Source organism: Spinacia oleracea, chromosome 2 (assembly GCF_020520425.1).
Source record: "Spinacia oleracea cultivar Varoflay chromosome 2, BTI_SOV_V1, whole genome shotgun sequence".
NCBI classification, from domain to species: Eukaryota; Viridiplantae; Streptophyta; class Magnoliopsida; order Caryophyllales; family Amaranthaceae; genus Spinacia; species Spinacia oleracea.
The window spans coordinates 80,670,939-80,690,109 of record NC_079488.1 but is presented as its reverse complement, the minus strand read 5'-3'; positions in this window follow the sequence as shown (position 1 = coordinate 80,690,109).

Below are 19,171 nucleotides of genomic sequence, written 5' to 3'. Positions count from 1 at the left end.
CATTCGGATACAAGCTAGACAAGGATTGTTTTCGAGAAATCCTAATCATGACATTAAGTCGGTTGGATCATGCATTTTAGAACATCGAAATTGTTATTTGTATGTGATCACTTTGCTTTAAAGTTAATTGAAGGAACCTAAGGTCGGTTTGTCCAAAAATTATCTTTGTTAAACGTGATGTAACATTTTGTATGTTGTTGAATTTAGCATGTGAGGTGATGAAAGCAATAAACACGTAAAGCGTCATCACAAGAAATGAAGGAATTATTGAAATGCATACAAAACCACATCACCTTAAAAAAAGTGAGTAAAGAGTGCGGAATTGAAATGGAAAAAATAAAGGTTGGATATTGAAAGTGCGTTATTAAAATTGCGATATTGAAAGTACAATATTGAAAGTGCGATATTGAAATTGCGGTATTGAAAGTGCGATATTGAAATGTGTTAGGTTATGATTCATATGACAGTTCATAAATCATGCGGAAAAAACCATAAAGCCAGGAAACATATTATTTACACATAATCATTTAGCATAGTTTAGATGCATACTCTTTGTTGCGTGCCTTCCCTAGCTGCGCCCGAACCGAACAAGAACAAGTCTTTAGGACTCCAAGTGTCGTCCCTCCGTAGATAGTCCACAGCACGTCCGGATCCGCCTTAAGATTGACCAACTAGAATCGCCCTTAAGGTTCTAATATTTTCGGTTAGGTAGGCAAGAATATTGGCTGATTTTTCTGCTTAAAAATCTTAGTTTTGAATACTTAAAACTTGTATATAAATAATGACCCCTAGGCCTTTATTTATAGAGTTATGGAAAAGGAATCGTAATCCTAGTAGGATACGAATTAATTGAAATTAGAATCCTACATGAATTCTATTTAATTAATTTATCCAATTAGGAATAGGAATTTAATCATACACTAACTCTTGTAGATTTAGGAATCACGCAAGAGCACAAACTCACACACACACGGCAGCCACAAGGGCTGCCCATGCGCGTGCGAGCAGCAGCCCACGCAGCGCGGCCCACGCATCCGTGGCCTTGGCGCGCGCTGGGCCTGCCTTGCGGTAGGCCTGGGCGCTGCCTTGGCTGGGCTTGTGGCGCGCGTGCTTGTTGGGCGATGGCCCGGCTTCGTGCTGGGCCTTCGTCCGGCAGGCCTCGTCCGATGCTAATTCGTACGATACGCTTCCGATTAAATTTCCAGTTCCGGAATTTATTTCCGATACGAACAATATTTAATATTTCCGATTCCGGAATTAATTTCCGTTTCGAACAAATATTTAATATTTCCGTTTCCGGAATTATTTTCCGATTCCGGTAATATTTCCGATTCTGACAATATTTCCGTTTCCGGCAATATTTCCGATTCTGGTAATATTTCCATTTCAAATAATATTTTCCGATACGTACCATGTTTCCGTTTCCGGCAACATCTACGACTTGGATAATATTCATATTTCCGATACGATCCATATTTCCGTTTCCGGCAATATCATCGTTTCCGGAGTATTCATTTCTTGCCTGTGACGATCTTAGCTCCCACTGAAACCAAGATCCGTCGGTTCCGAATATTCATAGATGGAGTATTTAATGCCATTAAATACTTGATCCGTTTACGTACTATTTGTGTGACCCTACGGGTTCAGTCAAGAGTAAGCTGTGGATTAATATCATTAATTCCACTTGAACTGAAGCGGCCTCTAGCTAGGCATTCAGCTCACTTGATCTCACTGAATTATTAACTTGTTAATTAATACTGAACCGCATTTATTAGACTTAACATAGAATGCATACTTGGACCAAGGGCATTATTTCCTTCAGTCTCCCACTTGTCCTTAGGGACAAGTGTGCATTTCCTAATTCCTTTGTCGCTCGATGCTTGCTCTTGGACATAAGGTAAGAGTTGTCATCCTTATTATGTCCAGAGGCGTTCCTCGGTTTCAGAGTTCAACTGATCAAATAAACAGATAATCATAGCCTATGATTCATCCGAGCACGGCCATGCATTTCACAGTTTCTAGCTCTCCGAGTGGCCTTGTACAACTTTTAAGCATCTCATCCCGATTTATGGGAGGACAATCCCAATCTTGCGATCTTGAGATTAGACTTCGTTTGATAGGTGATTACCTGAGCGTTGCCTTTATAGCCTCCTTTTACGGTGCGACGGTTGGTCAACGTCAAAGCAACCAGTTCTCAAACAAGTAATCTCAAATCACTCAGGTATTGAGGATTTAGTGTCTAATAATTTAATGAAATTTACTTATGACAGACTTTCATCTCTTACAGTAAAGTTTCATAGGTCTTGTCCGATACTAGTCTTCCCTAAGTAAGTATCTATGCAAATGATTATGACATTGCCATGTCCACATAGTTCAAGAAACAGAACTACTAGTCATCTTGCATTCTAATCGTCTAACGTTTTCTATGCGTCCAATTTTATAGAAAACTCCGATTAGGGACCATTTTCAACCTTTGACATTCAAGTTCACTTGATAGACATTTCTTAGTCACAGGACTGGTCCTGACAGTCTATCTTGAATATATCGTCAAGTTGAAGGGACTCATCATTTAATAAACCACAAATTAAATGGAAAAATGAATTCCTTTCATTTATTGTGAATGATTAACCAATAATGTTTTACAAAGATTTAAACTCTAAAACTTTAAAACATTAAACAGAGACATCAAAGCCATTCTCCAATATGCTTGATTCCCATAGCTGCAGTGTGCGAGTTGTGCTTCGCTTGCGGCAGAGGTTTAGTTAATGGATCTGATATGTTGTCATCAGTTCCAATTTTGCTTATCTCGACTTCTTTTCTTTCAACGAACTCTCGTAGAAGGTGAAATCTACGAAGTACATGCTTGACTCTCTGGTGGTGTCTAGGCTCTTTTGCCTGTGCAATAGCTCCGTTATTATCACAATACAGGGCTATTGGTCCTTTAATGGAGGGGACTACACCTAGTTCTCCTATGAACTTCCTTAGCCATATAGCTTCCTTTGCTGCTTCATGTGCAGCAATGTACTCCGCTTCAGTTGTAGAATCCGCAATGGTGCTTTGCTTAGCACTTTTCCAGCTTACTGCTCCTCCGTTGAGGCAGAAGACAAACCCAGACTGTGATCTGAAATCATCTTTGTCGGTTTGGAAACTTGCGTCCGTATAGCCTTTAACAATTAATTCATCATCTCCACCATAGACCAGGAAGTCATCTTTGTGCCTTTTCAGGTACTTCAGAATATTCTTGGCAGCAGTCCAATGCGCCTCTCCTGGGTCTGACTGGTATCTGCTCGTAGCACTGAGTGCGTACGCAACATCCGGGCGTGTACATATCATAGCATACATTATTGAACCAATCAATGATGCATATGGAATCCCATTCATTCGTCTACGCTCATCAAGTGTTTTTGGGCACTGAGTCTTGCTTAGAGTCATTCCATGAGACATGGGTAGGTAGCCTCGCTTGGAGTCCGCCATCTTGAACCTATCAAGCACCTTATTGATATAAGTGCTTTGACTAAGTCCAATCATCTTTTTAGATCTATCTCTGTAAATCTTGATGCCCAATATGTACTGTGCTTCTCCTAGATCCTTCATCGAAAAACATTTCCCAAGCCAAATCTTGACAGAGTTCAACATAGGAATGTCATTTCCGATAAGCAATATGTCGTCGACATATAATACTAGGAAAGCAATTTTGCTCCCACTGACCTTCTTGTATACACAAGATTCGTCCGCGTTCTTGATGAAACCAAAGTCACTGACTGCTTCATCAAAACGTATATTCCAGCTCCTGGATGCCTGCTTCAATCCGTAGATTGACTTCTTTAGCTTGCATACCTTTTTAGCATTCTTTGGATCCTCAAAACCTTCAGGCTGTGTCATAAACACAGTTTCTGTTAAAACGCCGTTTAAGAAAGCAGTTTTGACATCCATCTGCCATATTTCGTAATCGTAATATGCAGCGATTGCTAACATTATTCGAATAGACTTTAGCATTGCAACTGGTGAAAAGGTTTCATCGTAATCCACACCGTGGACTTGCCTGTAACCTTTTGCAACCAATCTAGCTTTGAAAACTTCAAGTTTCCCATCCTTGTCCTTTTTCAGTTTGAAAACCCATTTGCTTCCAATGGCTTGGTAGCCATCTGGCAAATCGACCAAATCCCATACTTGGTTTTCAGACATGGAGTCTAATTCAGATTGCATGGCTTCTTGCCATTGCTTGGAGCTAGGGCTCGTCATAGCTTGCTTGTAAGTCGCAGGTTCATCACTTTCAAGTAATAGAACGTCATAGCTCTCGTTCGTCAAAATACCTAAGTACCTTTCCGGTTGAGATCTATATCTTTGCGATCTACGCGGGGTAACATTTCTAGATTGACCATGATTCTCACCAGATTCTTCTAAAGATCTCTGAGTTTCATCCTGAATGTCATCTTGAGCATTCTCTAGAGTTTGTTGTTCGACTCGAATTTCTTCGAGGTCTACTTTTCTCCCACTTGTCATTTTGGAAATGTGATCCTTCTCCAAAAAGACACCATCTCGAGCAACAAACACTTTGTTCTCAGATGTATTGTAGAAGTAATACCCCTTTGTTTCCTTTGGATAGCCCACAAGGATACATTTGTCAGATTTTGGATGAAGTTTGTCTGAAATTAATCGTTTGACGTATACTTCACATCCCCAAATCTTAAGAAAAGACACATTTGGAGGCTTTCCAAACCATAATTCGTATGGAGTCTTTTCGACAGCTTTAGACGGAGCTCTATTTATAGTGAGTGCAGCTGTATTTAGTGCATGTCCCCAAAATTCTAATGGAAGTTCGGCCTGACCCATCATTGACCTGACCATGTCTAGCAAGGTTCTGTTCCTCCGTTCTGACACACCGTTCCATTGTGGTGTTCCAGGAGGGGTCAATTCTGATAGAATTCCACATTCTTTCAGATGGTCATCAAATTCATAGCTCAGATATTCACCGCCTCTATCAGACCGCAGTGCCTTGATCTTCTTGCCTAATTGATTCTCTACTTCACTCTGAAATTCCTTGAATTTGTCAAAGGATTCAGACTTATGCTTCATTAGGTAGACATAACCATACCTACTGAAGTCATCAGTGAAAGTGATAAAGTAGCTGAAACCACCTCTAGCATTTGTACTCATTGGTCCACATACATCTGTCTGGATTAAACCCAATAGTTCATTTGCTCTTTCTCCAACTTTAGAGAAAGGTTGCTTTGTCATTTTGCCAAGTAAACATGATTCGCATTTACCATAATCCTCTAAGTCAAATGGTTCTAGAATTCCTTCCCTTTGAAGTCTTTCTAAGCGTTTCAAGTTTATATGGCCTAATCGACAATGCCACGGATAGGTGAGATCTGAATCATCCTTTTTGGCCTTTTTGGTATTTATGTTATATACTTGTTTGTCGTGATCTAATAAATAAAGTCCATTGACTAATCTAGCAGATCCATAAAACATCTCTTTAAAATAAAACGAACAACTATTGTCTTTTATTAAAAAGGAAAATCCCTTAGCATCTAAGCAAGAAACTGAAATGATGTTTTTAGTAAGACTTGGAACATGGAAACATTCTTCCAGTTCCAAAACTAGCCCGGAGGGCAACGACAAATAGTAAGTTCCTACAGCTAATGCAGCAATCCGTGCTCCATTTCCCACTCGTAGGTCGACTTTACCCTTGCTTAACTTTCTACTTCTTCTTAGTCCCTGTGGATTGGAACATAAGTGTGAGCCACAACCTGTATCTAATACCCAAGAAGTTGAATTAGCAAGTATACAGTCTATAACGAAAATACCTGAAGATGGAACGACTGTTCCGTTCTTCTGATCTTCCTTTAGCTTCAAGCAATCTCTCTTCCAATGCCCCTTCTTCTTGCAGTAGAAGCATTCGGATTCAGAAGTGGGTTGACTGACCTTCCTCTTTGCAGATTTGGCGCCAGTTTGCTTAGTTGGGCTGGCCTTGTTGCCACCTTTCTTAGCATTCCTCTTCTTTCCAGATTTCTTGAACTTGCCCCCACGCACCATAAGCACATCCTGCTTATCACTTTTGAGCGTCTTTTCAGCGGTCTTCAGCATACCGTGAAGCTCAGTGAGCGTTTTGTCCAGACTATTCATACTGTAGTTCAGTTTGAACTGATCATACCCGCTATGAAGAGAATGGAGGATGGTGTCTATAGCCATTTCCTGAGAAAATTGCTGATCCAGCCGACTCATATTCTCAATGAGTCCAATCATTTTGAGAACATGTGGACTTACGGGCTCGCCTTTCTTAAGCTTGGTCTCAAGAATTTGCCTATGAGTCTCGAATCTTTCGACTCGAGCTAGATCTTGGAACATGTTCTTCAACTCACTGATGATTGTGAAAGCATCTGAGTTGATGAACGTTTTCTGCAGATCTGCACTCATGGTGGCGAGCATTAGACATTTCACATCCTTGTTGGCATCAATCCAACGATTGAGGGCTGCCTGAGTGACCCCGTCGCCTGGAGCTTCGGGCATCGCCTCATCTAGGACATACTCCTTTTCTTCCTGCATAAGAACTATTTGCAAGTTCCTTTGCCAGTCAAGGAAGTTTTTCCCGTTCAACTTCTCCTTTTCGAGAATTGATCGAATGTTGAATGAATTGTTGTTTGCCATATTAAAACTACAATTGAAAAGAATAAACAAATAAATAACCATTCACAGTTTCTCTTAATAAACTTAAATTCTAGCATACATGCATAATTCAATGTTTATTAAGCATTTTATTCAAGTTATGTGTTCCGGCAGGTGTGAATAAAATGATTCCAAGATCCTAAAATCATTGAAGAACTAAGCACAGTTTGTCGACTTAATCCTAGAACATCTTAGGTAAGCAAAAGCCTTTTGCTAATAGTCTAGAAACTATTCTTGGTTGATAGGTACGTCTAAGAACTTATTAGGTAAACCTATCGAATTTGCCACGACATAAAAGGACTCCTTACTTATATCGTTGAGTTTCACCAAAACTAACATGTACTCACAATTATTTGTGTACCTTGCCCCTTTAGGACCAATAAGTAACACCTCGCTGAGCGAAAACTATTACTAGATTGATGTAAAGGATATCCAAGCAAGTGTATATTTTGGCATGGCACCTTTTAACTCAATTTTTAAGTTTGGAACTTAAGGCTCTTACTATGTTGGTTAGATTTTAAGTGAACTAAAATCCTTAATCATGCAACATAATCAAGCTTTTGATCTCATGCATTTTAAGACATATTTAAAACAATAAATAACTTAAAACATGCATAAGATATTTGTGATCTAGTATGGCCCGACTTCATCTTGAAGCTTTGACTTCAAAGTCCGTCTTGAAAATCTCCGTGGGAGGCACCATTTTCTTCAAATAGGATAAGCTATAACTAATTACAACTATTTGATGGTTCGCAGACCATATTTGAATTGAAAAATAACTTTGGTACTTTAGACCAATTACATTCAAATTAATGGTACGCAGACCATATTTTCTATCCTATTTGGGCCATACTAGTCACTTCATAACCTGCAAAACAGTACATATACAATATATACCATTCACCCATTCATTATCATGAATGGCCCACATAGCTGGTTAGTAAAACACATTATGCATCACGTAAACATTTGCAGCAATTAATCAAGGGCACCAATAATCTACCAATTATTCAGTCCTTATTAATTCTAATCAAGTTGTTTTAACCTTAAGGATTTGTAGACCTAATCAAGAGTTTATGACTAAAAAGCGCTCCCACTTAAACCAATAAATTCATATGCTTTACCAATTTTAAACATAAAAATGTATTTCTAGTCCAACCGGAAACATACAAATTTAATTAAAATTTAAAGCTCATATCAATTTATAATTGAATCCAAAAATTTAATTTAATTTCAGTCGTATTTAAATTAATTCATGATTTTAATTTTAGTAAAATAATTAGAATAAATAACATTTATTATAATTATAATATTCAAAATTAAAATCCAAGAAAATAATTCAAATTATTAATTTTAAAATTAATTAAAATTACGTGAACTGAAATTTTCAAATTAAACATTCAAAACGATCTAATCGTAACGCAAACACCCTACGCGTTGCACGCCCATGGGCCGTACGCACACAGCCATTGCTGGCCATGTGCGCGCAGCCCATGCGCTCGTCGCATAGCTGCTGCTTCCCTATCGCAAGCCTCCGCACGCATTGGTGCTCGCTGCGCGCGCCAGCGCTCATCGCACGCGAGCTATCGCTCGCAGTGCGCGCGCGCGACATCGCTCGCTGGGCGCGCGACATCGCTCGCTGGGCGCGCGACATCGCTCGCTGTGCGCGCGAGATCGCTCGCTGTGCGCGCGAGCCATCGCTCGCTGGGGCGCGACATCGCTCGCTGGGCGGGCGACATCGCGCGCTGTGCGCGCGAGTAATGCTGGGCGCAGCGCTCGTGGCACGCGAGCTTGCGCTCGCTGCGCGCGAGGCTGCGCGCTCTTGTGCGAGGCAGCGCGCGTTGTGGCGCAGCTCGCTTGCTGCCCACACGCGACTGCCTTGGCTCGCCCTATGCCCATGCCCATTCGTTCATTGGTCGTGGCACACGACACAAGGCAGGGCTGCTGCCTTGTGCTCGTGCACTACGCCCTTGCTCATTGCATTCGTGCCGCACGGGCGACGAGCTCCCTTGCTCGTCGTCGCATGCCCGCATTATACAACACCCCTTAAGGGTAACACGAAGCGTCCATTGCTTCGTGCGTGCAAGTTTTATGAACGAATCGCATAAAAATTTAAAATTTATATTTAAAATTAATGACAAATTAATAAATAATATTAATTTCATAATTTTAGGGCGAAAAAATCGAAAATTTATTATCCAATTGATTTCCGATTGTTATGGATTCAAGTCTAGGTCATAAAAATTTAAAATTTATCGTAAATTTACAATTTTTATGGTGGTTTTTAATCATAGGTTTCTAATTAAATTACAATTAATTATGAAAATCAAATTAATTCTAAATTATTCTAATTTTCAACAAATTAATCATAATTACAAATTAGATTGCATAATTAACAAGACTAGGCATTCAAACTTGTTAAACATATGCAGTAGGTCAATCAAAAATTCAAGATTTATCAACAAGAATCGCAAATATTTAATTTAACATCTTAAATTTACGAAATTTTGCATTCGAAAAACTAAAACCTTCGAAAAGTCATAGTTAGGCTTCGAATTTGAGAATTCTGGGTTCGGCAGAAAAATACTATTTTTGTCAAAATTTTAGAATGCCTTTTACATGCGGAATTGACACAAAAATCACTCAATTCGGATGAGTAACGAAGAAACTGCCGAAAAACTGCGTACGTATAATTAAATAAACGCAATTTGCAATTAATTAACAATTACGAAAATTAATCACCCCTTTTAATTCTTGCAAATTTGTAATATTTAACCATGTTCATGCAATTTAGATTATGAAAATAATAAGGGGCTCGTGATACCACTGTTAGGTTATGATTCATATGACAGTTCATAAATCATGCGGAAAAAACCATAAAGCCAGGAAACATATTATTTACACATAATCATTTAGCATAGTTTAGATGCATACTCTTTGTTGCGTGCCTTCCCTAGCTGCGCCCGAACCGAACAAGAACAAGTCTTTAGGACTCCAAGTGTCGTCCCTCCGTAGATAGTCCACAGCACGTCCGGATCCGCCTTAAGATTGACCAACTAGAATCGCCCTTAAGGTTCTAATATTTTCGGTTAGGTAGGCAAGAATATTGGCTGATTTTTCTGCTTAAAAATCTTAGTTTTGAATACTTAAAACTTGTATATAAATAATGACCCCTAGGCCTTTATTTATAGAGTTATGGAAAAGGAATCGTAATCCTAGTAGGATACGAATTAATTGAAATTAGAATCCTACATGAATTCTATTTAATTAATTTATCCAATTAGGAATAGGAATTTAATCATACACTAACTCTTGTAGATTTAGGAATCACGCATGAGCACAAACTCACACACACACGGCAGCCACAAGGGCTGCCCATGCGCGTGCGAGCAGCAGCCCACGCAGCGCGGCCCACGCATCCGTGGCCTTGGCGCGCGCTGGGCCTGCCTTGCGGTAGGCCTGGGCGCTGCCTTGGCTGGGCTTGTGGCGCGCGTGCTTGCTGGGCGATGGCCCGGCTTCGTGCTGGGCCTTCGTCCGGCAGGCCTCTTCCGATGCTAATTCGTACGATACGCTTCCGATTAAATTTCCAGTTCCGGAATTTATTTCCGATACGAACAATATTTAATATTTCCGATTCCGGAATTAATTTCCGTTTCGAACAAATATTTAATATTTCCGTTTCCGGAATTATTTTCCGATTCCGGTAATATTTCCGATTCTGACAATATTTCCGTTTCCGGCAATATTTCCGATTCTGGTAATATTTCCATTTCCAATAATATTTTCCGATACGTACCATGTTTCCGTTTCCGGCAACATCTACGACTTGGATAATATTCATATTTCCGATACGATCCATATTTCCGTTTCCGGCAATATCATCGTTTCCGGAGTATTCATTTCTTGCCTGTGACGATCTTAGCTCCCACTGAAACCAAGATCCGTCGGTTCCGAATATTCATAGATGGAGTATTTAATGCCATTAAATACTTGATCCGTTTACGTACTATTTGTGTGACCCTACGGGTTCAGTCAAGAGTAAGCTGTGGATTAATATCATTAATTCCACTTGAACTGAAGCGGCCTCTAGCTAGGCATTCAGCTCACTTGATCTCACTGAATTATTAACTTGTTAATTAATACTGAACCGCATTTATTAGACTTAACATAGAATGCATACTTGGACCAAGGGCATTATTTCCTTCAAAATGACGGTATTTAAATGACAATATTTAAATGACGATATTGAAATTGTATTATTGTACTTGAGATCCGAACGCACAACAACTACTTAATAATAAGTGTGCCCGACACGGATTCAATTCTCTAGAAATCTCAACTTTAGATGAGTTGCTCATCATAAAGCATCCTTGACTTTGATTATTGAAATAGAACTTGAATATTGAACTTGAATATTGAAATTAGGAGACTTGGTTCTTAAAGATTAGACCTTTTAATGTTAAAAAGGCCTCACCTTTAATATGCTCCATAACTTGAAATTGATTCTAGTTTAAGGAGAAGTTGTTCTCACTTAAACATCATTGAATATTGAATATAGAACTTGAATATTGATGATAGAAATTGAAATGCTCGTGTGTTCTAGTTTGGAAAAGGGTTTGCACTTTCCAAACATCTTTGAACTTGTATAAAGTTGGGGTTTTTGAAGATTTGATGATGATTGTTGTAAGGAATATTTTCAAGGATGAAATCTTACACTTACTAATCATGTTTTTTGAAAACAAAGCATAAAGATTGAAACTTGAAATTGTAGAAGGAATTTGGATGATCATTTGATGGGGGTTTCAAGTATTAAATCCCCTCAAAGATTACTCCTTTTTTTACATTTCCTAGTTCAAGTGTGTATGAACAACACAAGAACATCATAGGAAAACTTGAAATAGGAAAGGTAGAAACTTTAATTAAATCATGGTAATTTGTATTAGGGATTCGGAATTACCTATTTTGGATAGCTTAATGTCATTTTGACTGGAAAGAGCCTTGTAAAACCAATGGAGAGGTCCATTGGGTGAGATTGTTTTTGGATTTTGAAATTGATTTTAAGGAAATTGAATTTTGTACCGAGTTCCATAATGGGAACGGTCTCGGGAATTGGACTTTGGATTTTGGAATATACTTTAGCAATTGGGACTTCCGCACGGAGTTGCACCAATCACCTAGCAAGGATAATAGTATCATCATCATCCCATTAGGGGAGACACGAATTATGTGTCTACAGCTGTGTATGTGCGGCATTGGATTCGTGCCTTGTGCGTGCATGCATGGGCAACGAGACCAGCAGCAGGGGAAGCAAGGCAGTGCTGGCACGCGCATGGCCGGTGCTTGCTGCCTGCGCTGTGTTGTGTATGTGCATGCTGGGTGAAGCCCTTTGGGCGAGCAAGCGTGCACACGGCACGGTAAGCCACAAGGACGCGGCAAGTCAGTGTGCATTAGGCGAGGAAGCAGCAGGGCAGTGATGAGAATTAGCTCGTGAATGGGTGCGCGCATGCGTACATGTGCGCTGTTGTACGAGGCATGGGCCTTGAGGCCTGTGTCTTGTGCGGGAGGGATGTAGCACAGCGCGAAAACGTTGCATCATTTTATGCATTTTTGCTTCGCGCGATTTTAATTCAAGGCCTAATATTTGCACGTAGGGGGTAACATTGGAATATTTTGATATTTTATTTTATTTAACTTGGGTTGGGCCGTGAGTTTAAGTATTTAAAATGAAATTTTCAAACGGTATTGGTTTAAGTGGGAGTCTTTTAACGAAATTATTGAAATCATTATTTTAATTAATTTTCGTAGCACAATCACTTTTAATTAAATAAATATTTGATTAGCATATAATTAAGGATTAATAGTTTGGAATTGATTAATCTTTTACAGCGTGTGTACACGAGCATGATTTTAATTAAACATAATTATGTGTAAGCTTACTTGGGTCGTTCATCTTAGAGTACGAATGGGTGAATGCATATTATATTATTATGTATTGCAGGTTTGCAGGTGACTAGTATGGCCCAACTAGGATTGTTAAATACGGTATGCGAACCGTTTTATCTTTGAATGTAATTTTTAAATATGGTCTGTGTACCATGAAGTTTTGTTGTAATAATTAGATTATTAATTCAAGTACTTCTAGGGCAGCATTTAAAAATTCTAAGTTATTAAAAACTCTAAGTTAGTATTTTGAATGGATTTCAAGACGGTGCAAAGCTATAACAAGGTGGAGTTTGAAGATTGGATGCTTCAAGACCAAGCCAAGGGGTCATACTAGTTTACCAAAACACTTATGCTTTTATATACTGGTGTATGTATACTATGAAGGAAATAGTGCCCTTGGTCCAAGTATGCATATAATATTAAGTCTAATAAATGCGGTTCAGTATTAATTAACAAGTTAATAATTCAGTGAGATCAAGTGAGCTGAATGCCTAGCTAGAGGCCGTTTCAGTTCAAGTGGAATAAATTATATTAATCCACAACTTACTCTTGACTGAACCCGTAGGGTCACACAAATAGTACGTAAACGGATCAAGTTTTTAATGGCATTAAATACTCCATCTATGGATATCCGGAATCGAAGGATCTTGGTTTCAGTGGGAGCTGAGATCGTCACAAACAAGAAATGAATACTCCGGAAACGATGATATTACCGGAAACGGAAATATGGATCGTATCGGAAATATAAATATTATCCAAGTCGTAAATGTTGCCGGAAACGGAAACATGGTACGTATCAGAAAATATTAATGGAAATGGAAATATTGCCGGAATCGAAAATATTGCCGGAAACGGAAATATTGTCAGAATCGGAAATATTATCGGAATCGGAAAATAATTCCGGAAACGGAAATATTAAATATTTGTTCGAAACGGAAATTAATTCCGAAATCGGAAATATTAAATATTGTTCGTATCGGAAATGATTTCCGGAATCGGAAATTTAATCGGAAGTGTATCGTACGAATTAGCATCGGATGAGGATCGCTAGATGAAGGCCCAGCACGAAGCCAGGCCATCGCCCAGCAAGCCACACGCATAACCAACACACGCCAAGCCTCGACCAGGCCCAGCGCAAGGCCAGGCCCAGCCAAGGCCTTGGGCGCGCGCGCGGACACAGGCAGCAGCATGGGCCGAGCGTTGTGCGCTTAGCGTGGGCCGCAAGGCCTGCGCGAGTGTGCGGTGCTCGTGCGATGCTCGTGTACGTGCTATACGAATCCTAAAGCTATCAGGATTCGATATATGATTAAATTCCTAATCCTAAGAGGATAAATTAATTAAATAAGAGTTCTACTAGGATTCTAATTTAATTAATTCGTATCCTAGTAGGATTCCAATTCTCTTTCCATACCCCTATAAATATGTGGCTTGGGTTCACAATTTATAACGAGTTTTTGAAGTATTCAAAGTGATTTTGAGAGCAAAAATTCAGTCACATTCTTGCCCATAATTGCCGAAAATTGTAGCACCTTAAGGGCGATTCTAGTTGGTCAATCTTAAGGCGGATCCGGACGTGCTGTGGACTATCTACAGAGGGACGACACTTGGAGTCCTAAAGACTTGTTCTTGTTCGGTTCGGGCGCAGCTAGGGAGGGCACGCTACAAAGTGTATGCACCTAAATTATGCTATATGATTATGTGTAAATAATATGTTTCCTGGCTTTATGGTTTTTCCGCATGATTTATGTTTTGTCATCCGTATCATAACCTAACAGTGGTATCACGAGCCTCTTATTATTTTCATAATCTAAATTGCATAAACATGGTTAAATGTTACAAATTTGCAAAGAATTAAAAGGGGTGATTAATTTTCGTAATTGTTAATTAATTGCAAATTGCGTTTATTTAATTATATGTACGCAGTTTTTCGGCAGTTTCTTCGTTACTCATCCAAATCGAGTGATTTTTGTGTCAATTCCGCATGTAAAAGGCATTCTAAAATTCCCAAATTCGAAGCTTAACTATGACTTTTCGGAGGTTTTAGTTTTTCGAACGCAAAAGTTTGTAAATCTAAGATGTTAAATTAAGTATTTGCGATTCTTGTTGATAAATCTTGAGTTTTTGGTTGACCTACTGTATATGTTTAACAATTATGAATGCCTAGACTTGTTAATTATACAACCTAATTTGTAATTATGATTAATTTGTTGAAATTCGAATAATTTAGAATTGATTTGATTTTCATGATTAATTAATAATTTAATTAGGTATCCATGATTAAAATCCACCATAAAAATTGTTAATTTATGTTAAATTTTTAATTTTTATGACCTAGATTTGAATCCATGTTAATCGGAAATTAATTGATTAATAAATTTTCGATTTTCCGCCCTAAAATTATGAAATTAATATGTTTTATTAATTTGTCATTAATTTTGAATTAAAAATTTTAAATTTTTATGAAAACGCTCATTAATGTTGCACGCACAAAGAAATGGAAGCTACGTGTTACCCTTAAGGGGTGTTGTATAGTGCGGGCACGCGACGACGAGCAAGGGAGGTCGTCGCCCGTGCGGTACGAATGCAGCGAGCAACCAAGCGCATGGCGCGCGCACGAGGCAAGGGAGCCTGTGCGTGTGTGTTGTGTGTTGTGGCGATGGGCGAAGGGCGAAGCCGTGGCACGAGGAGAGGCGCGCGCGCGCGAGGGCGAGAGTTGGTCGCCCAGCGATCGCTGCTCCGCGCACCAACATGCGTGGCCTCGAGGGCTTGCTTGCGCGCGAGCGAGAGAGCGCTCCCATCGTAGCTGCTGCGATGCATGCGGGCAAGCAGGCTGCGCGCAAGCGTGGCTTGGCTTGCTGCGTTTGCGCGTGGCTGCTGCTGCGATGAGCCATGGGCCAGCGATAGGTCGTGCACACGACGGGGCTTGGGCCCAAGCCCAAGTGCTCGTCATGTTACGATTGTCGAGTTTTAAATTTTAATTCGAGATTTTCAGTTCATATAATTTTAATTAATTTTAAAATTAATAATTTAAATTGTTTTCTTGGATCTTAATTTTGAATATTATAATTATTATAAATTTTAATTTATTCTAATTATTTTACTAAAATTAAAAACCTTGAATTAATTTAAGTTCGACTGAAAATAAATTAAATAAGTGGATTCAATTATAAATTTACATGAGCTTTAAATTTTAATTAAATTTGTATGTTTCCGGTTAGACTAGAAATACATTTTTATGTTTAAAATTAGTAAAGCATATGAATTTATTGGTTTAAGTGGGAGCATTTTTAGTTATAAACTCTTGATTAGGTCTACAATTCCTTTAAGGTTAAACAACTTGATTAGAATTAATAAGGACTGAATAATTGGTAGATTATTGGTGCCCTTAATTAATTGCTGCAAATATTTATGTGATGCATAACGTGTTTTACTAACTAGCTATGTGGGCCATTCATGATAATGAATGTGTAACGCCCCGACCTCTAAATCACTTTTTAAAGCATAATAAGCAGCGGAATTAACCTAATTTGGTCGGGACATTACTGCCGTAATTCTGTCTTGGAAATTACAAGGCAACATCATACATAAGCCATAAAAACCTCCAATTTAATATAATAATCCTCTATATTCTCAAAATAAAAGTACATAACTTACTAAAAGTCTTTAATTAAACTATTATAACTTTAAGCATAAACTAGGTGAATTTTATTAAAGTGAAATTCCTCGCCTCTACTCGTTTCCATCGATCCCCGCAGTACCTAAAATGGAAAACAAAACGGTGAGCCGAAGACTCAGTAACGACTACCCTAGCAACGTAAATTCATTTCAACTCATTTTATTTAATAACACAGGGAGAATAGAATAAGTAAAACATTTAATTAAACATCATATTCAATTCATTCATAATCTTTTAATGAAAACATCATTCATAAACTTTAATTAACATGCTAGTTGTCGGCAAGTACGAACCGTGAAGGAATTCTCCACTGGGCCTGGGCCCATAAGAGCCTGGGCTCATCGTAACATGGGGCCTGGGCCCTGAGCCTGGGCTCATAAACCATGGGAGCCTGGGCTCGTAATCCATGGGTGGACAGGTGTCCGTGGTGCATGCATGACCGGTAGATAGGAAGATGTTAGTTTATATACCGCCAGACAAACCAGGTCTTTCACTTTCATTGATCATGTTGTATGTAATTTTACCAAGCCTTGGCTTGTATTTCAATTGAAACAACATAACTCATTTTATATCATAATACATCATTTAGATCCTGGGATCCATAAAACATCATTTCATTCAACGCATCATATAAACATTATTTTATGAGAAAACTCAATCAAATCATATTATAAAGAATAATTCAACAAATCATAATTCATTCCCACAATCCATAAAACATGTCAAAACATTTAATTCATAAACTCAATCATAACGTCATAATTTCATAATACATTTATAAAGGGATTGCGGGTACTAGCAATAGCCGTTACCTCAATTCCATGATTGCTAGGCCTTTTCCTTGGTTCGTTCGTCCTGAGCTCCGAGTTCGATTTCTTTCAAAGTATCAAATTATTGAATTAATATTAAATCGACAAACAATCTAAAATCGATATTTTATAAATATTAAGTTTATAAATAATGAATTTATAAATAACGAATTTTAATTAAAGATATAATTTCATAATTTAACGAAAATATTATTAAACGAAATTTCAATCGAAATATTTATATATATTCCATAAATCGATTTTCATGAAAATAATATTTAAATTTCACTTTGTTAAATAAGGTAGTAATTAGTAGAATCGATATTCGATAATTAAACCTGAAAAATAATAACAATTTAATTAGTAAATATTTATATCATAAAAATTTTAAAACATAAAAATTAATAATTAGAAAAATCTGAAATTGACTCTTTAGTTTTCAACTTATCCAAAAGCCCAAATTGAAATGGCCCAACTCTATTATAGGTTTAAGGAAAACCAAAGTTTCAAAAGGAAACTTGGTTTGGTTTTCTGGAAAGAAAGGCGTCGAACAGGGGAGGGGGTGCTCGAGATAGAAGGGCAAGAAGAGGAGGAGAGGAGAGGAGGGAGGGCGGCTGAGCTGGGCGGCGCAGCCACGCAAACCCGCGCCAGAGGCGAAGGTGGTGGTGATTGTTTGCGGCGGCGCGAGGAGAAAGGGGAACGAGTTCGTGAACAGGGGAGGCACGAAGGGGAGGAGAGAGATGGGGGAGGAATAAGGTGGCTGGGCTGGGCGGCGCATCACCGCGAACCGCGCCTGGAGGCGACGGTGGTGAACGGTGGTTTGCGGCGACGGAGTTGTGAGAGGAGGGTGGTGAGTGTGCGAAACAGAGAGGGAAAACAGGGGAATTTGTGGTCGTAACTTGAGGCAGTTCTGGGCGGAGGGAGGGAAGCTCGCCGGGGATTTGAGGCGGAGGTTGGTTGATAGAGTGATGGGGTGGCTGGAGGTGGTGGTGCGAGACGGTGGTGGTGCTGGCGGGGTCGGGAAAGGGAGAGAGTCAGGGGAGAGAGGCAGGGGAGCGACGAGGAGAAGGGGAGGGAGGACAACGGGGGTACAATGGTGGTGCTGAGTGGGTGAGGTGTTGTCGAACGGTGTGGGACGGTGGTGATCAGTGGTGGATGCAGTGGCGGCCTACGGTGGTTGCTGGTGGTTCGAACGAAGGAGCAAGGGAGTGAGAGTTTCAGTTTTTGGTAATTGATTTTTGATGTTGAATGTCTGAAATTGGAAGGGAATTTGTATACAGGAAGAGTGAAGAACAAGATGAGGTGCTTGGGGTCCAAGTATCTGAATTTGGACTGATTTGAGGGAAGGAGGGAAAGAAATTTCCTTCCTGGTTTATACGTGGAGAGCAAGGGAAGAGGGGAAAGGGAATTTTTGGTTCCTTGAGGGCATTTTAGTAATTTCACATGGTTGGACTAAAATTCAGAAATTTTGTTGCTATTTTAGGAAACTACTAAAAATGGAAATGTTTAGCTATATTAATTCTTTATAAAAAAAATAATAATAAATATCGTTAACGAAAAATAAATTTAGTTTTCCGAATAAAAATAAGAACGTTAAATAATTAATTTAGTTTCTGAATAAAATAAATTTAGAAATCCGAAAATAATTAAAATTTAAAAAGTTCGTTAAGTTCGTAAATATGAAAATTAAATTATAAATTGAAAAATAAATCGTGTAACAATATTAAAAATTCAAGCGAAATAAAACTTCGTTAATTAAAATAAAGTTCGAAATTAGGATTTAAAACGATTTAATCTAAATAAAAATAATTAAGCATAATTAATCGAGTTTTAAAAATTCGGGGTATTACAGAATGGGTGAATGATATATATTGTATATGTACTTTTTTGCAGGTTATGAAGTGACTAGTATGGCCCAAATAGGATAGAAAATATGGTCTGCGTACCATTAATTTGAATGTAATTGGTCTAAAGTACCAAAATTGTTTTTCAATTCAAATATGGTATGCGTACCATCAAATAGTTGTAATTAGTTTAATTATAGCTTATCCTATTTGAAGAAAATGGCGCCTCC